Source organism: Canis aureus, chromosome 9 (genome assembly GCF_053574225.1).
Source record: "Canis aureus isolate CA01 chromosome 9, VMU_Caureus_v.1.0, whole genome shotgun sequence".
Taxonomy (NCBI): domain Eukaryota; kingdom Metazoa; phylum Chordata; class Mammalia; order Carnivora; family Canidae; genus Canis; species Canis aureus.
In genome coordinates this window covers 46,041,962-46,061,789 of record NC_135619.1, presented here as the reverse complement: position 1 = coordinate 46,061,789, position 19,828 = coordinate 46,041,962, and the positions used below count along the sequence as shown (strand labels likewise).

Genomic DNA, 19,828 nt, shown 5'->3' with positions numbered 1-19,828 from the left:
CTGGCTTCCCAGGTGCCTGGGGCAGGGACTCACACAATGCCACCAGGACATGCTTTTTCGGGATTGACTGCATTCTCAAATAGGCTCTCCCTCCGAGTTGACAAAGTGGCCAAAGGCTCCAGCTTTACAATTCTGAATCTAGCAGAGAGACTCTGGGAGAGAATGACATTCCCTAGAGGTAGGTAACATGATGGCCTCAGCCAAGGCAATGGGGTTTGCTCATTGGCTTTGGCCTGGCCTATGTGCTCATTCTGGAGTGGAGGGTGCAGCCCCACCCGGGCCACCTGGACTTGGAGTGAGTGTGTCGGGACTCTTTATTGCAAGCAACACAGAAGACTCTGCCTGCCCCCAAAACTCATAAGGAATGGGCTCTCCAGAAGCTGATGCTGGCCAGTCAGCAAACATGACATCATCTAAGAAAGTGGGAAGGAATGGATTCCCATCCTAGATCAGGGGCTGTGGCTGGAGGCAAGGGGAATTAGGGTTGGGACGATGGGTGGCCAGCACCCAAGTCAGAGGCAACAGTCATACCACTGTCACGGCCCTGCTCATCCCCAGCAAACTTCCACCTAGAGTTCTTGCATCTCTGTGCTGCAGACATTCCCCCCCAGAACCACCGAAGGCCACTCTGCCTGAGGGTAAGGCAGGCTGCCAGGAAGCAGCTTCTAGGGAGAATGCATACCAGCTTCCACACCCCTCGGACGGCATTATTCTGAGCCTGGGGGTTTGCACTGTTTCATAGCATTGTCCGTCCCACAGGATTGAATCCAGCTGCCCAGAGCTTGTGGCATAAGCAGCCAGCCACCCAGTGGTGGCTTTGGGGATAGCCCTAATGCACACACAGCCTATTCTCAGGGACCTGCAGGCAGAGTGACTACCTGGTGGCCTCCGTTTAGACCCTTGAGATGGGCATGCAGGGAGTCCTATGTCCCGGCCAAACATCGTCCTACAGCACTTGGGCCTGCTGGTTGGAGGAGCCTCCGGTGTGCTTGAGAGGAATGAGGAATCCTGGTGGCCAGGCATATGGACACTCAGAAAACTGTCACTGGGCGCCTCCCCAGTGGGAGACTCCAGGTTTAGGAGCAAAATTCCCATTTTATAATTCAAGGTAATGGGAAAACAGGGTTCTTTATGCAAAACGTTTCTTTATAGGTGATATTTAGGCCACATCTGTTCACTAAGCTCTGCCTGGAGGAGGGTGGATGTTAGGTAAAGCACCTAACCCGGAGTCCAGTAAGACCCCGTTAAGGCTTCCACCCTTCTAACGCTACAGCGTGATAATGCGGAGAAAGCTGTTGTTAAAATGAGCTAGGCGGATGCTGCCCCCCAGTGGCCAAGCGTTTCCTCACAGTGTATCACGGATTGCAGCAGGGAGCTCAAGCCCAACGCTCTCACCGGGACATCCCCCCCTGCTTCCATTTGCCCTGCTCCCAACGTGTCTCACCTGAGGAATTTCTGGGATGATGAGGGATCCTGACCTGTGCCACAGAGGGACAGCAGGAGCAACTGGGCACACTTAGCAGGAGAAAAACAATGGCTAACATTTGTTGAGCACTTACTTGGGTCTGGCCTAAGTCTTAAACCATTTGCATGTATTTAATCTTCACATAGACTCACATAGACATTATCCCTTTAAAAACCAGGAAACCAAGGCACAGAGATTTTTTTTTGAAGATTTATTTATTCATGAGAGACACCCAGAGTGAGGCAGAGACAAAGGCAGAGGGAGAAGCAGGGTCCTTGATAGAGGACTTGATCCCAGGACCCTGGGATCATGACCTGAGCCAAAGGCAGACACTCAACCACTGAGCCACCCAGGTGCCCAAGGCACAGAAATCTTAATTAAGTTAGTGATGGAACTGGGATTTGAACCCAGGTCCCTCCAACCCCTAGACGCAGAAGCAGTGCGTTTCATTCACCTTATCAGCGGTTTTCTGGTAAGAACAGAGCACTCTGCTGTGCTCAAGAATTGTTTGGGGGCAGCCCTGGTGGCGCAGCGGTTTAGCGCTGCCTGCAGCCTGGGGTGTGATCCTGGAGACCTGGGATCAAGTCCCACGTTGGGCTCCCTGCATGGAGCCTGCTTCTCCCTCTGCCTGTGTCTCTGCCTCTCTCTCTCTCTGTGTCTCTCATGAATAAATAAATAAATAAATCTTTAAAAAAAAAAAAAAAAAGAATTGTTTGGGAAGGCTGTCAGAGATGCAGAGCCCAGGGCTCTGTCCCTTGAAAACATGACCAAGTGGAGTCTAAGGAGAAAAGACAACTGGGAGTCTGTCCTTAGGACATTCTGGGTAGAACCCAGTAAGTAATCCAAGGAGGTTCACAGGCCGCATTTTGGGAAGCACCAAAATAAAATCTCATCATTGCCAGAAGGGAGATTTTGTCTGGATACAAGAAAGAACTTTCTCTTTTTTTTTCTTTTTTCCTTTCTTTTAGATTTTATTTATTCATTTGAGAGACAGAGAGAGAGAGAGTGAACCAGAGGGAGAGGCAGAAGGAGAGGGAGAAGCAGACTCCCCACTGAACGGGGAGCACAATGCCCCAGGCTCAATCTCAGGACCCTGAGATCATGACCTGGGCCGAAGGCAGACACTTAACCAACTGAGCCACCCAGATACCCCAAGAAAGAAATTTCTAGTCATATCTGCTGATTCAATTCATGTCTGCATGCTGTGAATTTTGATAGGTGCTCTCATGAACACAGTCCATGTTCCCTTCCTTGGTAACCTTGGGAGGTCAGTGTCCCCGGTGTGCAGATGACGGTGCCTCGATGCCTCCGAGAGACAAGCCCCTTCTCCCTGCTTTCTTGTTCTTGGAGATTCCTTTCATTCAGCATTCCACTAAGTGTTTACAGTGGGTCCCCCGGAGGCCCTCCAGAACAGGCCACTTGTGCATAGGCATTCTTTTGAAAGGAAGGTGATCCAGAAGCAGATACAAGAAAGATATCCTGTCCTCCTCTTATATCCTGGAAAGCAGGACATGAGGCTGTGTAAGGGTCCCCTTCTCCCCTCTACTAGGAACAACAGAAGTTGGTCACCAGAGAGAACTCTATACTCTCCTCTGCCCACAATGGCACCTGAGGAGGCTCCATAACCAACATTGCTAGAACTAGCCCTTGGTTCCCATTAATTTCCCATTTGCTGCCCTAGAAACGGTTTTTTTCCTTTGTCTTGCTTCTCTAAAAATGTATTGTTCTTCTGCCAAGATGCTGTATGAGCCCAAGTTCTAACCACCCTTCTGAGTCATTCAACTCTGAGCGCTCCCATGCATATGTGGGAGGAACGTGTTAATAAACTTCTGTTTGTTTTTCTCTTGTTGATCTTCTTTTCTTTTCTTTTTTTTAAAAGATTTTATTTATTTATTCATGAGAGACACAGAGAGAGACAGAGGCAGAGACACAGGCAGAGGGAGAAGCAGGCTCCACGCAGGGAGCCTGATGTGGGACTCGATCCTGGGACTCCGTGATCACGCCCTGAGCTAAGGTAGATGCTCAAACACTGAGCCATCCTGTGTCTCCTTGTTGATCTTTTTTCTCATCAAAACTTCACCCTTTGTCATTAATGTACTTTTACTTCATTTGGTACTTCGAAGTGAAGGATAACTTGGTATATTAATAAGTTAACGAAGATGAAAAATTATCTCAATTTTCCTTATCTCTCTTTGAAAGCAGTAAGTGAATTCCTTCCATTTTGAGGCTTTTCCTCTGAAGTACAGTGATCATTATTACAGATTGATGATTTTCACAGAGAAATATGGCTTGAATCAATAATCATCCACCTTATTTAGAGATGATCTACCACTTAAAATAGGCAAGGGGCACCTGCGTGGCTTAGTGTTTGAGCTTCTGCTTTTTTTTTTTTTTAATTTTTTAATTTATTTATGATAGTCACACAGAGAGAGAGAGAGGCAGAGACACAGGCAGAGGGAGAAGCAGGCTCCATGCACCGGGAGCCCGACGTGGGATTCGATCCCAGGTCTCTAGGATCGCGCCCTGGGCCAAAGGCAGGCGCCAAACCGCTGCGCCACCCAGGGATCCCGAGCTTCTGCTTTTGGCTCAGGTCATGATCCTGGGGTCCTGGGATCGAGTCCCACATCAGGCTCTCCCCTTAGGGAGACTGCTCCCTCTGCCTATGTCTCTGCCTCTTTCTGTGTCTCCCATGTAAACTAATAAATAAATAAATAAATACATACATACATACATAAATATTTTTAAAAATAAATAAAATAGACAGGGGCAGAAATAAATTAAAAGGTAGAATAGGGGTGCCTAGGAAGCTCAAGTTGGTTACGTGTCTGATGATATCAGCTCAGGTCTTGATCTCACAGTCATGAGTTCAAGCCCCATGTTGAGCTCCACACTGGGCATAGAGCCTACTTAAAAAAATAATAAATAAATAATTAAGTAAGTAAGTAAATCAATGATAGAATAGACAAATATCTGAGTCATTCCAGAAGATGTATCACTTGTTAACTTTTTTTCAAATTTGTGAAGTATTTGTTGTTTTTTTGAGATTCTAAGTCCCAATACCCGTGGAAACAAAACTCGGAAGAAAGTTTTTGTTCTAATATTACATTTGCTATTATAGAAGTAGTTCTAGATAAAATGGAAAGTACTTCTGAAATCTGTCTTTGGTTAGGCTAACTTACACTGCCCCCAGCCAATGAACCTGAGCTGAGTAGAGGGGAAAAAAAAGGTTTTTTTTTTTCCTTCCCCTACGCCCCCATGGAAATGAAGCACCTTGATGTTGCTGGGGACATTTGCATCATCTGGCAGAGGCCCAGAGTGAGTGCAGGTAGTGTTGTTGAGCTGGAATGCCCCAACTGCCCCGAGCGGGCTTGAGGGGGGCTTGTGGGGCCTATGGAGCAGCTGCCCCAGGTGTCACCGGTGGGGGGGATGGGGCATCAATCCTGGTATCTGAAGCAGCTAATCCCTGGGACAGGCCCTGGGGGTGGGAGTGGGGAGATAAGGCCCCGTAACAGACCATTTGGGAACCAAGTCCCAGTCACTGTGGGGGTGCTTTTCATATGAGCCACAGAGTGCTATCAAACCAGGACACATCCTCTGCGAGGAAGAAGTCCATGTGGTCAGTGGAGGAACCAGACAGCATGAAACCTCACAGTAGGCTGGGAGGAGGGAGGCCAGCTTGCTCATATTGGGGGCCCTAGCACTGCTGCTTCTTATGATCATCTTCCAAATAAACCCCTTATTCTTAAATCCCTGACTTGGGGTGTGCGTTTAGGGAAAACTCAAACCAAGCCAGTGGCCCTCCCTGGGCCCATAGCCCCTGGTATGGTGCTTCTTCAGTGGCACACAAGTCCACGTTTAACGTCTTGCTGTCCAGCAAATATGAAAAGCTCTGGTTTGCAGTGTTTGCGGATTTCTGTGGTGTAAGTACCCCACCAGGCTGACCTCCATCCACCAACGCGATGTCCCTGATCCACAAGGCAGAGAGGAGGTGCCCACTGCTGGCTCTCAGGGTGGTGTGAGCTGGCTCTGCGCGGCACTGCCCTGTAACACCTGCTGTGCTCTACTGTGTCTGCTGCTGCTTGCGGCCCCTCTGTGGTGTCCTGTCATCTCAGCACTTGGCAGTGTCCCCTCTTCGTGAGTGCAAATATTTGTTGAGCCAATGAGAGTAGTAAAACCATGGTGGTTGTAGAGTTGAGAACTGTTGTCAAGATGTGCCTGGGCTGAGGGGAAGGGGACCCATGGGCCTGGGAGAGCTAAAGACTACCTAGAGGTAGTTTTCTGGCCGAGACCCGAGTCTTCAAGCATTAACTGTGAATCCACCAGGCCTGGCAGGGAGAAACTGAACATACAGGGGGTCAGCAAGAATAAAAACTGATTGGGGTAAAGGGGGAATGTGGGGGAATGTCAGGTCTTTGGGAAGCAGGTGGCTGCAGCATAGAGGAGGAGAAAGGAGAGGTGTCCCTCAGTCTCTGGGGAACAGCGACCCTAGTGTGATCTGCTATCCCACTGGCCCTCCCTACCCCCAAAGCTGAAACCCAGACAGAACCTGCCAGTGGCCCACCAGCTATTTTAAACATGGGAGCCCTGACCTGGTATCTTGTTAGTTCTAGTTTGACGAGAGAACTTGCAATCAGTGTCTTTCCCCAAACTGCCACCTTCGGGAGCTCCTGCAGCCTCTTTCTCCAGGGCCTGAGGAGAGAAGCAGGAAGTAAGCGGGGTCTGTAAAGCCCCAGTGGGGCTGGGAGGGCAACAGGAAACTCACACTAAGAGCCTGGTAGGATGGGAGGTAGAGACAGGCCAGGAGGCCAAGTTCACTGAGCCGCTGCAGAACCAGGTGAGCTGGGAGCCATGAACCAGGCCTTCCAGAAGCTTCTGCACTTCTGCACTTAATATGCACTTCTGCATATTAAGGATTCAAAAAGAGCAGATGGGGGTGCCTGGGTGGCTCAGTCTGTTGAGCATCTGCCTTCGGCTCAAGTCATGATCCCGGGATCCTGGGATCAAACCCTGCACTGGGCTCCTTGCTTGATGCTTCTCCCTCTCTCTCTGCCTCTCTCCCCTGCTTATGTGCTCTCTCTCTCTCTCTCTCAAATAAATAAACACACAAATCTTTAAAAAAATAAAAGCAGATGAGAATGACCTACCTACCCTGGAGAATTAGCCAGAGCCTGAAGACAGAAATGACAAACTGACTTTGCTCTTGCCTCTCTCACTTTAGCTAGAAGGCAAGAGACTTGGGCTACATACAGGGAAGCATAGGGGCCCGCAAACCTGGATTTGAATTCTGCTTCTGCTGCTTACTAGCTTTGTGGCCTTGGGGAGGCTGTTTACCCTGGGTCTCGTCGCTCATCTGTGAGATAAGGCTCCCAGGGTTGTGTAATCACGTATGATAACTGACTAACATGGTGCCAGCAATATAATTAGTGTTCAATAAATAATATTGGATTTCATTGAACCTAACATGTCATCATTTTTTTTCTCAGTTTACTGAGATATTATTGAATGCCACCAATTTTAAGAGTCCATCTTTGGGGGAGAATGCTTTTATAACATGTACATGCATCTCGTACACTTTAAATATCTCACGATTTTATCTGTCAATTTGTCTTCAATTGAAAACATAAAGTCATCTTTATACTTTTCTAAGAAAGAAAACAAAGCTACCAAATAAACTGACCTGCCATCCATTGTAAGATATGCCCAGATTCCAGAGATAATAAAATATGAAAAAAAAAAAAGTCCATCTCAGCCCTGATGAAATGTTGTCGTTCTTTTTTTCTTCTCATCTGTGATTTTTATGCTTCAGGACTTTTCTGCCTTTGGAATATTGTAGAGTGCAAGAACCCCACCCCCAGCTGGCCTGGAGAAATAGTTTCAGATCTTCTGTTCTCTTTCCCTCCAAAAACACTACTGCCCTCTCTGGACTGGTGCTTGGGGGCTGGATGATGCACGTGGTTTCTGGCTGCTTGAATGTCCCTCTTGACATCAGTCTCAAGGGGCCCAGGAAGTCAGGGTCTGCGGTGGCTCACACTGTGTCCAGGACTTTCTAGCCTCCTAGGGCCATATCCACTGCCCGCATGGGTCTCCCACATTTCGGGAGGCTGACATGCTCATATGATTTCTCCCAGCTACAGCATGCAGAAGTTTAAGATACAGTAAAACAGGCCACGGGCTCCCTAGAGTCGCAGCACTGACCATTTGTGCCCTAGGGGCTGATGCAGGCATGTGGCAGTCCCTGAGCCTGATGCCACCTGGAAACATGCCCCGATTTGACTTTCCTGTCAGTTCTGTCCTGTCAAATGTTTTCTTTTCATGCACAACTCACAACTTCACTCCCCTTTTGCTACACTCTTAAGGTAAGGCTGATGGCTCTGAAGCAAAAATTTGTTTCCAAAATATTTTTGTTGTTGTTTTGAGATATCTTGGCTAAATGGTTGGTAGTTTTGTTTTTCTGTATGAAAATTATATCTGCATTTCAAAAACTATTGACCAATCCCATGGAGTTCCTCAGTGCACTCTGAAACCCTAACCCTGACCCCAGTTTATTCTGGGTACTTGGACACCTAGAAAAGTGGTTTCCTTTGGAAAATGTACAATAGTTTTTTTTTTTTTTTTAATTGAAGAGTATGAGTTTTAGAATTAGCGGGACACTTCCCGGTGTGTTGCTGTTATCAATGAAGCTACAGAGGAACCCCCTGAACCTGATCTTTGTACCCATGAATGCAGATGTGTCTGTAAGCCTCATTACCAGTAATGGGATTGCAGCATTGATGAGTATGTGCTTTTAGCCTAAATAGCCTAAAAACTACCTTTCATTTATGTTCCCACCTTAATGTTTGAGAGAGCCCATTTGTTTAAAGATGAGCTTAGGGCAATCTAATAGGATAAATAGGATAAAAGCTGCATAACTAATTTGATATAAAAAGTGGTAGGGATCAGCATCAATTAGATGTCAGCGTATTTTGTGTGTGTGTGTGTGTGTGTGTGTGTATACAAACATATAATCTTTTCATTGCCTAAGGTTTATAAATTATGTGCCTGGGATTTTTTAAATACACTGCTTTATTGAGGTCTGGTTGATACATAGAAAGCTGTGGGTATTTAACGTACACAAGTTGATGCGCTTGTGTCTGACACCTTTTAAGTCTCTCCATCCCTGGAAATCACACAGTTAACGTATGTGGGGGCCAATAAATTAGACATCGCTGTTGTTCGGGGTTTTTTATTTTTTATTTTATTTTATTTTATCTTTTTGTTCGGGTTTTTTTTTTTTTTAATGAGAAAAATCGAGGCTAGCTGGGAGGACCTAGCCGCAATCCTGCTTCTGGCCAGCAGATGGCGCCTGTGCTCCCCAGTGGCCGCCCCGCTGTGAAACAGGCCTTAATATAGTAACCCGATGTTGCCCTGAACGTATAATTTTCAAACCTCCTATCCCACCACAAGGAAAACCTCGGAGGATTTTCTTCTGGGAAGAGCAATTAGCCTAACCTCTTAGGAGGAGAAATTGCATCCCCGAGCTTGACTGGGAAAGTAAAATATCCTCCCTAAGCGGTCTTGGGGGGTGGAGAGAAACCACCAAAGGCCTTTGGGAGGGAGGGGTGGGGAGGGAGGGCTGGGAACTGCAGGAGCGGAGTTAGGGCTCGGGTGGGTGGGAAGTGCCTCGGATCTGAGGACATCAGTCCCCAACCTGTCAGTCTCTGGGTTTAGGTGGGAGGGTGATGGAGATACTGAAGAGTGGCAGCATTACTTGGGCTGGGTGAGGAAGGGGTCTCATGCTTGAGCCCGGCTCAGACCTATGGGGACCAGGCCAGTGCAGGAGACTGACCACCCCCCCCCCCCCGCCCCCCATCTACAGTGAGCAAATGTCACTGGAGATGCAGCTGTGACAAGGTGGGTCTGGTCCTGTCTTCACAGAGCCCCCAGTTATGGGTGGAAGCAGAGCAGCCTTTTTGCTAGGGTCTCCTCCCAGTCAGGGCACCCAGGTCAGTCGCCTTAGATTCTGGACACCTTGAGATTAAAGACTGGAGGAAGCGCTCTGAACCAGAGAGGATGGCCTAGAGAGGCCCGCACAGCAGGAGAGCCAGCTACAACCCATCAGTGGGGGAGAGTAGGGAGCTTGGAACTGGGGGGTGGTGGTGGTGATGGTGGTGGTGGCACTTGTCACTAAGGCTGTCAGTAATTAGAACCAAAGGAAGCATCCAGATGGCCAAGACTGTGTGACCTTGGGCAAATACTTAGCCTCTCTGTACCTCAGTTGCCTTATCTGCAAAATGGCAACAATATTAGCAGCCACCTCATTGGGCTGCTTTTAACAAAAGGGTGAAACACAAAATCATGCTTGTAAAGCACGGAGCACCGCCCCTGGCACCTGGTACAGTCTCAAATGGTGTTTGTTGCTATCATTTATCATCATCATCGTCCTGACTGTTGTCATCTGCTGGAAGAGGAAGGATGGGCAAAGGTTAAGATGCGGATGGGCACGCAGAAGCCAAGTCATGGGGTGGGCAAGGCAGAGCAATTTAGCAATGAGTTCGGTGTCTTTTGAGGAAAAACCGTCCCTGGGGGTGCGGGGGGAGTATAGCGCCTCCCAAGCGCGGGGCAGGCTTTCCCAGGGATTTGGGGCAAGAGTTTTTCGCGGAAACAGGGCGTGATTGGCGGGGAGGGGGCTGATTCCCTTAAGTGGCTAGCGCGTCCTACCGCCAGGGTCAGGTAAGGGGGCGCCCGGGGGGAGGACTGTGATTGGTTAACGTTCGGGTTCCTCATAGTGACGCACTTCCTGTTCTGGCGTCCTGACGTTCTGACGTCGTTTAGGTTTGTGACGTGCTCCGCGCCGTGCGGCAGCCGCCATTTTGTGGGCCCGCCACACGCGAGTTCCCTTCCTCCGAAGGGCCTGGCCTGCGTCCTCGTCCGCTCCTGCAGGCGTAGCCCGAGGAGCGGCGGCGGCACCTGGAGCTCGTCAGACACGCACACGCTTGGGCCCCAGCCCAGGCCCTCTGACTCAGAATGTTCCGTGCGTCAGGCCGTGTGCGGACGCTCTGTTTGCACGTTGGCGGCCGCGGGGCGGCGTCGCGCCGCGACTCAGGGGCAGGCGGAGAGCCGGGCTGGGGCCCATCAGCACGCGGCCCCTTGCGTACCTCCACGTGCGCGCGGCGCTTTGGGCTCGGCGTCTGTTTCCGGTTCCCCGCCCTGGGAGGCGAGACTCCGACGCCGTGAGATGCACGTACCTGCTGCCCCTGTGAGTTCCGACAAACGCGTCTTCCGATGAAACCAGACTCCGACCAAGATCTCGGACGTTACCAGCAGCCGGTAAGTTCCCCCGTGCCTGGGCCCCGGCCCCTCGGAGGCAGCCTCATTCGGATTTCTTTCCCGCCAAGGCTAGTTTTGCCAGGTTTTTTTTTTTTTTTTTTTTTAAGATTTTATTCATTTATTCTTGAGAGACACAGAGAGAGAGGCAGAGACACAGGCAGAGGGAGAAGCAGGCTCCGTGCAGGGGCCCGACGTGGGACTGGATCCCGGGACTCCAGGGTCACGCCCTGGGTTGAGCGCGGCGCCAAACCGCTGAGCCCCCCGGGCTGCCCCTGGTTTTGCCAGCTTTATTTGAAAGATTTTATTTATTCACGAGAGACGCAGAGAGAAGAGAGAGAGGCAGACACAGGCCGAGGGAGAAGCAGGCTCCCCGCGCGGAGGCCCATCCGAGACCGGATCCCAGGACCCCGCGATCACGACCCGAGCGAGCGGGAGGCACGTGGCCAACCACTGGGCCCCCCACGTGCCCCTCTCTTCCCACTTCAGAACCGCATAGAAACAGAACGGCGCGGCCGGTCTCCTGGCAATACTTGTTTCCGTCAGGCTAACGGCGGTAACACGCTCGGCGTCGTGTGTACCTGAGACACGTCCCTTTTCCTCATGGAGTTGTGTTCTGTTGCAGCTGCTCGCCGGCCTGAGTATCCGCTAGGTTGCCTCTGACTGGGGCTCCTGAGGAGTAAGGCTGCCAGAGGCATTCCCGTGAGTCTTCTTGTGAACATAGGCCCTCGGGTCTCTTGGGCAGATAACGTACGTAGGAGGTGGACTTGCTAGGTCCTAGGGGAGGTGTGTGCTTAGCTTTAAAAGAAGCCGCTAGATCTTTTTTTTTTTTTTTTTTTTAAGGTTTTACTTATTTATTCACGAGAGACACACAGAGAGAGGCAGAGACATAGGCAGAGGGAGAAGCAGGTTCCCCACGGGGAGCCCGACGTGAGCCTCGTGTGGGGCTCGACCCAGGTCTCCAGGGTCACACCCTGGGCGGAAGGCGGTGCTAAAAGGCAGAGCCACCCGGGCTGCCCCCGCTAGATCTTTTCCAGAGCGGTTGTACCATTTTATACTTTCAGCAACAAAGTGTGACCGAACAGTCACATTAGCATTTGGTCTTGTCAGGTTTTTTAGTTTTTGACCATTTTGGTGCGTGTGTGAGAGTGTCTTGCTCTGGTTTTATTTTGCGCTTCCTGATAAGGACTAGTAATGGATCGCTGTCTTTTTTTTTGTATGTTTATTGGCCATTCGCAGGTCTTCGTCTTTTTGTTTGTTTGTTTATTTAAACATTTTATTTATTCATGATGACACAGAGAGAGGCAGAGACACAGGCAGAGAGAGAAGCAGGCTCCATGCCGGGAGCCCGACATTGGACTGCATCCGGGGACTCCAGGACAGCGCCCTGGGCCAAAGGCAGGCGCTAAACCGCTGAGCCACCCAGGGATCCCCCATTGGCATGTCTTCTTTTGAAACCTTTTGTTTAAATATTTTGCCCAATTAAAAACGGCGTTATTTGTCTTTTTACAACTTGAGTTGTATGAGTTATTTCTATATCCTGGATACTGGTCCCCTGTCAGATATGTTTTGCAAATATTTTCTGTGAGTGGAGTTTTACAGGAATCTTGGCTATTGGGTTTGGCTCCAGGTGGGGCTGGTGTGGTTGTGTGGCTGGAAGCAGAGTGGGAGTGGACCACTGGCTTTGGGGTTGCTCTTCCTCTGGGGCTGCGAGTCCCTCCCTCAAAGTGCTGGTGTGACATGCGGTCCAGAGGGTGTTACCACAGGGGGGTGTGAAGGGTGCGGGTGGGTGCACAGCAAGCTGCTCAAGGGCTTGGCTCCCTTCCCTGTGCCTTCGGTCCCTGCATGAACGCCCTGATCCAAGGAAACCTTCCAGGGGAGTGAGACCAACACCGCCCTCCCCGGCCTTCCTGTGCAGGGTATGAGAGAACATGGGTAAAAGTCCTTTGTAAAGTATAACAAGATAAGCAGAGGTTTATCATTGACCCTGTAATCACGACAGGAGAAAGGACCCTTTCTCTGCCCTTTCTCCAACAGTGCAGTGTGTCTTGGGAGCAGGAGACTAGAGAGAAAAAGCTACCCCTTGGCTGGAGGTGGCCTCTCTGGCTGAGATCTGAGTGTTATAGTGGAGCACCTAAAACAGTACAGGCTTGGTTATCACATGTAGGGTCCAGTCCACATTCGGCCAGATACTTTCTGTATGCTCTTGGGCAAGTCCTTATTGCATCTGGAAACTGGAAACAACACCTACCTCAGCCCAGTCATTGTGAGGATTAAAACAACTCTTACTCTTGGTGTTGTTATTATTTGCAGAACGGTATGCTGAGAGGGCTGCAGATGCTGGGCACTCCTCACGGTGACCCTTTGATGTAAGTTGTGTCACCTTCTGTTTTGGTTTTAGGCAGTTGCTGGTTGCTTAGAAGATGCTCCAGGAGCCTGTAGGAGGCTGCCTTGAGGTTGTGCTCCCAGGAGTCCCATCTGGGGAGTGCAGCTCTATGCGCCTGTGCCACAAGGAGCCACCAGAGGGCCCCCCCTCCTCCCCCCCTCCCCCGTGCGGAGACTGGGAGGTCCCCAGCCCCAAACTCAGCTTCCCACTGCCACCTGCTCCGTGTCCAATTGAGGATGGAGTGTAATCTCCAGAAGGTCCCCATTTGGAGATGGGGGCCAACTATCCCACGGGACCCTGCACAGGAAAGCCGGGGAGGGCAGTGTTGGTCTTACTCCCCTGGAAGGTTTCCATGGATCAGGGGGTTCATGCAGGGCCCGAGGGCACGGGGGGAGCCAAGCCCTTGAGCAGCTTGCTGTGAACCCCCCTACACATACACCCTTCACACCCCCTTTGGTAACACCCTCTGGACCACATGCCACACATACCCCCACACACTCTGGTGGAGGTAGGGATAACAACTCATGGCAAGGCAGGCCTGTGCCTGACCAGGCATGACTCTAGTCTCCTCTTTGGCTTCCTCTGTCTCAAAGTTGTGGAGTACCTGGCAGTTGTTCTCTGGAGATTCTCGGGCTCCCCCCTGCCCTTTACTTGCTTCGTCTCCTCTAGAAACTTGGCTGGGGGTGGGGGTGGGGAGTCTCTCTGTGTGCCCTTTAGTGTACAGAATAGCCCTTGACTTGGTCCAGTTACTTTCCCTTTGTGCTTCATGGAAGGTATTGGGGGGGGGGGGTGAGTTCGTAGACCCATAGGTGCCCCTCCCTCCAATTCTAAGGTACACGGCCCCACATTTGAGCAGCAGTTTCCTCATCACCCAGTTTCTGACACATTATCCTTACTCCTGGCACCATCTAGTCTGCCCCACCTCCAGTCCAGAGCCCAAGTGGGGACTTACCCCAGAAGGAGGGGCCCTTGGTTCTCCTCGGCCATGGCAGTAAGCCCTTGGTAAGCCACTTCCATGCCAGCTCGAACCCACCCCCTTGGGCAAACAGGCTAGGGTACTGACCCCAGGGCCCAGTGGACAGTGGGCAGGGGTGCTATCCTGGCCTGGCCTTACCTGCCTATACAGGGCAGTAGTGAGGCCTCTTGGCCACCCACCCCCACCTCCACCTCAGGCAGGGCCAATGGATCTCTTGCTCCTCTTTTCCTCCCAGCAGAGGTGGGCAGGTCGATACCTCCTGGCCCAGGGTCCTCTTAAGCAATAGAGCTCTCAGTGGCCAGTCGATGATTGACCAGGCCAACCTGTTACTTGGTCACCGAACGTGCATGTGTCCGGCAGGCAGGGGCCCCAGGGCCTCTAGAGCCCCTTATTCTGGAGACTTGCTGTCTAGGGAAGGAGACCTGGGGGGAATTCATGGTGAGCCATCACGTAGTGGGCCACCCAGTTTCTCAGAAGCCACATTCCTTCTTGTCTCCCAGAGGCCATGTGACAGAGCAGCTACTGTTTTCCCCTCCAGCTGGGCCATTAACCATACAACTACAGGTTTACTAGTTTACTTGTCCACTTGTGCACTGGTCCTCTCATTCATCCCTGTGCTAGTCCACTTGTCTACTTGCTTGTCCATTCCCTCTCTTGTCCAGTGAATGTCTGAATACATCAGGTGCCAGTCCAGTGCTAGGAACAGCCAGCAGGGAAGTGCTAAGTGGTGAAGGGCAGAATCTCCGTGGTCAGAGGGACCAGTTGTGACTCCTGGTTGTAGTATTTCCTGGCCACATGACTGTGGGGGCACATTCTCAAATTTCTGAGTGCCAGTCTCCTCATCTATAAAATAGAGACCCCATGCGTCTTCTTCCTCCCAGGGTGGGTTTGAAAATTAGCTTCAGGATTAATTCAAGTGCTTTGACCACAGGCTGGGAACTGGAGCTGTGGTTACTGGACCTCTCAGGGGCCATGTCCTGGCCATGGGGTTTGCCTTTGGCCTATTTCCCCATGGCTACCCCATCTCATCCCTGCCTCTCAGCCAGACTATGTTCCTTCAGCCTTGAAATGGAAGGCGATAATCACTGCCTTCCCACACAACCTTCACTCTGCCTTCTTGCCCACGGGGCACTCAGGGGTTGCGTCAGGTCAGCCAAACACCTGGAAGATCCAGCTTGCTCCTTCCCTTTTTGCTGCCTAGTTCTCCATGACAGCTGTGGGGGGTGGAGACAGGCCTAGAGCATCTGATCCCTTGAGGGGTCATTTCCCCTCCTGTCTGAGGCCTATACCTGGCCAGGACTTAGCCCCTACCCTGTTCCCTTCTCAGGCCTGTTGTGGACTCTTCCCTTCAGCTGCTCTGGGGGCTCCTTGGGGTTAGAAGATGCTTCCTGGCTGCAGAAAAATTGGCTGAGCTGGAAGGGTGGGAAGATGGGAGAAGACAGGAGCATGGTTGAAATGAAGCTCTGTCTGAGGGATTTCTTCCCCACCTCCCCACCCCTACCCCTGCCCCTGCCCCTAGACAGCCTGGCCAGGAGGCTGCACAGTACATGGGGGAGTGTGGCACGCTAGCTTTGGCTGGGGGAGACGTGTAGAACTGTGGATGTGGACTTTGGAGTGGGTTAGACAAGAATGTAAATCCTTTACAAGCCTTGTGACATTGAGCAAGTCACCAGTAAAATCTCAGTGGTTTAAGAAATGCATGTGAGGGGCGCCTGGGTGGTTCATTTGGTTAACTGTCTGACTCTTGATTTCAGCTCAGGTCATTATCTTAGGCTTGTGAGATGGAGCCCTGAGATAGGCTTCTGCTTGAGATTCTCTCTCTCCTTCTGCCCCTCCCTGGGGGTTGGGGAGAAATTCCTGTTATGTGCTGAGCCTGAGATGAGCCTGGCACCTGGGAAGTGCTCTGACATCAGGGGCAGCCGCTGTGGGCAATGGCAGTATACCAGTCTGGGTGTCCCCTGGCCATTTGACTCAGCCCAGCACCCCTACCTACAGCTGCCTTCTGGAGTGTGAGATGGGGTCCTGTTAGTGCTCAGACAGAGCCTATCTCTCCCCTCAGCCAGATCTCTGGAGCACCTTTCCTTGTTGGGAGAAGCTTTTTGCATCCTGGATGGGGGTGCTGGTGGTGGGGAGGGGGTGGTGGTTAAGGAGCCCAAAGCCCATTACTGAATGGACCTGCCTAGGGGGTTATACTCTAAAGATGGGCTCAGCTGTGGGACTCATGCAAGCAGATGCACAGCCACACTTCAGCTGCCGCTGCCCATGGGGTTGGGGCCCCGCCTCTGGGCTCCTCGCCCCTGGCAACGTGGTCAATATTAGTGTGTTTAGTTTGATTAGTTCACTGAGTTTTTTTAAAAGATTTTATTTATTTATTTATTTATTTATTGATTGATTGATTGATCGAGTGAGTGGGGGGAGGGGCAGAGAGAGAGGGAGATAATCTCAAGCAGACTCTGTGTTGAGCATGGAAGCCGGTGTGGGGCTTCATCTCATGGCCCTGAGATCATGACCTGAGCTGAAATCAAAACTTGGACATTTAACTAAGCTTCCCAGGCACCCTCGTTCACAATTTGAAGCTTCTAAAAGGGCTTTTTTTTCTTTAAACCTCAGTCTTCTTGTTGCCTCATAGTGTGACTGGCTCTGACGGACTGAATGAAATGAAAGACCACTAGGCAGGCACATGGTCAGAACAGGGTAAAGGGACAGTGACTACCATGTCTTGTCAGGCATCGAGTGAGCCAAGGTGGGCACCTCAGGCAGGTCTTCTAGAGGCCTGGGCACCACCTGCCCTGTGCTCTCTACCTGTACTGATGTGGGAGGCTGACAGGCCTGGCATGTGTGCAGCCTTCTTGGTGAGCTCAGGGATTTCCTCTGTCCTGTTCCTGGGTCCTAACACCCACTTCCTATTTGGAGCTTGGGCACCCTCTTCAGAAAGGGAGTGCTTTAAAGGCAGGGCCCACATGGCACCTGACATAGAATGGGTGCTTAAGAAACACTTGTCCATTGAGGCATACACTTGCCAGCTGGGCCTGGGAGCTCTGCCCAGGGAGCTGGCCAGGGACCGTGCTCATGACCTGGCCTGCCCAGCAGGCTAGCCCCAGGGCTGTGGCACCACCCAGTTTCATACCCAGTGGAGACAGATGGCTTGAACCCCAGGAGGTTGGCCAAGAACTGGAATTTCCCCTGAGGAGGTGGCCTCTTCTACCATCCTCTGGCCTGGCCTGGAGCAGGGTGACTGGGAGGTCACCTTAGCCACACCAGTGAGCCCTCCTCTTGGGACTGTAGTGCCAGGATGGGGCCCCCTGGGGAACAGGCATGCTCACATGCCATGTCTCCACCGTGGGGCTCCGGCTGTGACCAAATCCTGCTTGGCTACTGGCTACTGGCTGTGACCTTTGGGTGTTGCTTGCTTGTCCTGAGTCCATTTCCTTGTCTGTAAAATGGAGGTGCTTCCACACCATGGAGCACTATGCTGCCGTAAAAAGAAATGGAATACCAATCCGTGCTAAAGTATGGATGAACCTTGAAAATGTGCTCAATGAAAGAAGACAGACACAAGGTCTGGGCTCATGAAGTATCAGAATAGGCAAGTCCATAGAGACAGCACATTGGTGGTTTCCAGGGACTGGTGGGGACCAGGCAATGGGGAGCTACTGCTTAACGGCTGCAAGTCCCCTTTTGGGGGAAACCTGATTCATGGCAAGATAGAGAGGTCATGGTTGCACAACGTTGTGCACGTGCTAAATGCCACTGAATTGTGCACTTTAAAACGGCTCACTTTCTGTCGCGTAAATGTCACCTTGGTAAAAATGATGGGCTTGCTGCTGACCTCACTAGGGGGTTGGGAGCATCTGGGGAGCGGGTGCGTGAGAGCCCTGGCTGGATGCTGGCAATTGGGAACAGAAGCCGCATCACCCTGGTGGCCATACTACCAGTTCCCTTCCTTGCTCTGCCCTGGACTGTGGGGTCTGACACAGAGGCCCAGGTGGAGGTGAGGGCAGGGGGCCTAGCCAGGCCTATCCCCTCAGCCAAGGGAAAAGGGAACTTCACCAGCTGTGGTCCAGGTTCCTATGCTCCAGACCCAGGCTCCAGCCTCCGATTTGCTGGGCAGCTTTGGGCTGGCCCTTCAACCCTGGCCCATTTCTCAATCTGCTCATACCTGCCTCTGCCTGCCTTGGAAAGTATGTGGCCACTGTATTGGACATGTCACCCTTGTCACATCACTGTGGCCCAACTCCCATCTTCTTCACAGTGTACACCATTGTCGGACAATGTATTAGGAACCTCTTGGTTGTGTTTATCATGTGTCTTCCACATAGAATGCAAGTTCTTTTTTTTTTTTTTTTTTTTTTTTTTTTTTAAATTTTATTTACTTATGATAGTCATACAGAGAGAGAGAGAGGCAGAGACATAGGCAGAGGGAGAAGCAGGCTCCATGCTCCAGGAGCCCGATGTGGGATTTGATCCCAGGTCTCGAGGATCGCGCCCTGGGCCAAAGGCAGGCGCCAAACTGCTGCGCCACCCAGGGATCCCAGAATGCAAGTTCTGAGGCACCTGGGTGGCTCATTCGGTTAAGCATCTGCCTTCAGCTCAGGTCCTGATCCCAGGGTCCTGCTCAGCAGGAAGTTTGCTCCTCCTTCTCCCTCTGCCCCTCCCCCTGGTTATGCGCATGCTCTCTCTCTCTTTCTGAAATAAATGAAATCTTAAAAAAAGAAAAGAGGGACGCCTGGGTGGCTCAGCAGTTGAGCGGCTGCCTTCGGCTCAGGGCGTGGTCCTGGAGTCCCAGGATCAAGTCCCACGTAGGGCTCCCTGCATGGAGCCTGCTTATCCTCCCTCTGCTTATGTCTCTGCCTCTCTCTGTGTCTCCTGTGAATAAATTTAAAAAAAAAAAAAAAAAAAAAGAATGCAAGTTCCACAGAAGTAGATACGTGATCTGTTTTGTTCATGACTAGGTCCGGGTTGTTGTCATGCCCACTTTGCAGATAAGGAAGCTGAGGTGCTGGGACATGGGACAGCCACCATAGAGCTGGGATTTCCACCCAGCAGGCCGGCATCAGAGTCCTCACTGTGACCCACCCTAGTAGGCTGTCTCCTACCCTCAGAGCTCCTGGTCTAGAGGGCAGCCTGGGGCCTGGAGCATCTCCTGCCTCCTCAGCCAGCTGGCACCTCCCACACCCAGGACCTGGGCGGTCCCACATTCACCGCCCTGGAGCCTTTTTCTCAGGCTCACAACCACCTCAGCCCAGCTTCCTTCCCTGAGAATCACTGTCATAAAGAGGGCGAGGCCCTGATCTGGCCTGTCTCCACCCCCAGGCCTTCCTCACCCAAGGGAACCTTGGTTATAAATACGGGGGTCACACCTTGCATTTGTATTAAGCACCTTTCATCTGGGGAGCTTCTGGCTGTGGGGAGGCTAATTAGCTGCTCTCTGGGAAGAGTGAGTAAGAGCTGACGTCCCAGCATGGGCATTGGCTAACTAGAGCTGGGGCTGGCCCTCCCAGGGAGAAGTGGGTGCACCACCACGTGGGTCACTTACCCCTTCATGTTTCTCTTTGCCACCAGACCTCTTCACAAGGGTCCCCTTTCTCTGGCTGATCATGAAGGTCACCATTTATTGAGTGCTTACCATGTTCCAAGGGCTGGCTAAGCCCCTTCTGTTGGATGTAGCCATGTGTGCACACAGCAGTGGGGGCCATTG

General features: G+C 51.4%; 1 long non-coding RNA gene across 2 annotated transcripts; it reads left to right on the top strand.

Annotated features, from left to right (window-relative positions):
• The first annotated feature begins 10,245 nt into the window (after positions 1-10,245).
• LOC144320792 (uncharacterized) lies at positions 10,246-12,280 on the top strand. 2 transcript variants are annotated; one of them, XR_013386437.1, is made up of 3 exons: positions 10,246-10,771; positions 11,394-11,518; positions 12,008-12,280. It is a non-coding gene; the product is annotated as an uncharacterized LOC144320792 (long non-coding RNA). The 2 variants fall into 2 exon arrangements; XR_013386436.1 differs by having other exon boundaries at positions 10,258-10,771; positions 11,258-11,518.
• Positions 12,281-19,828: the final 7,548 nt, after the last annotated feature.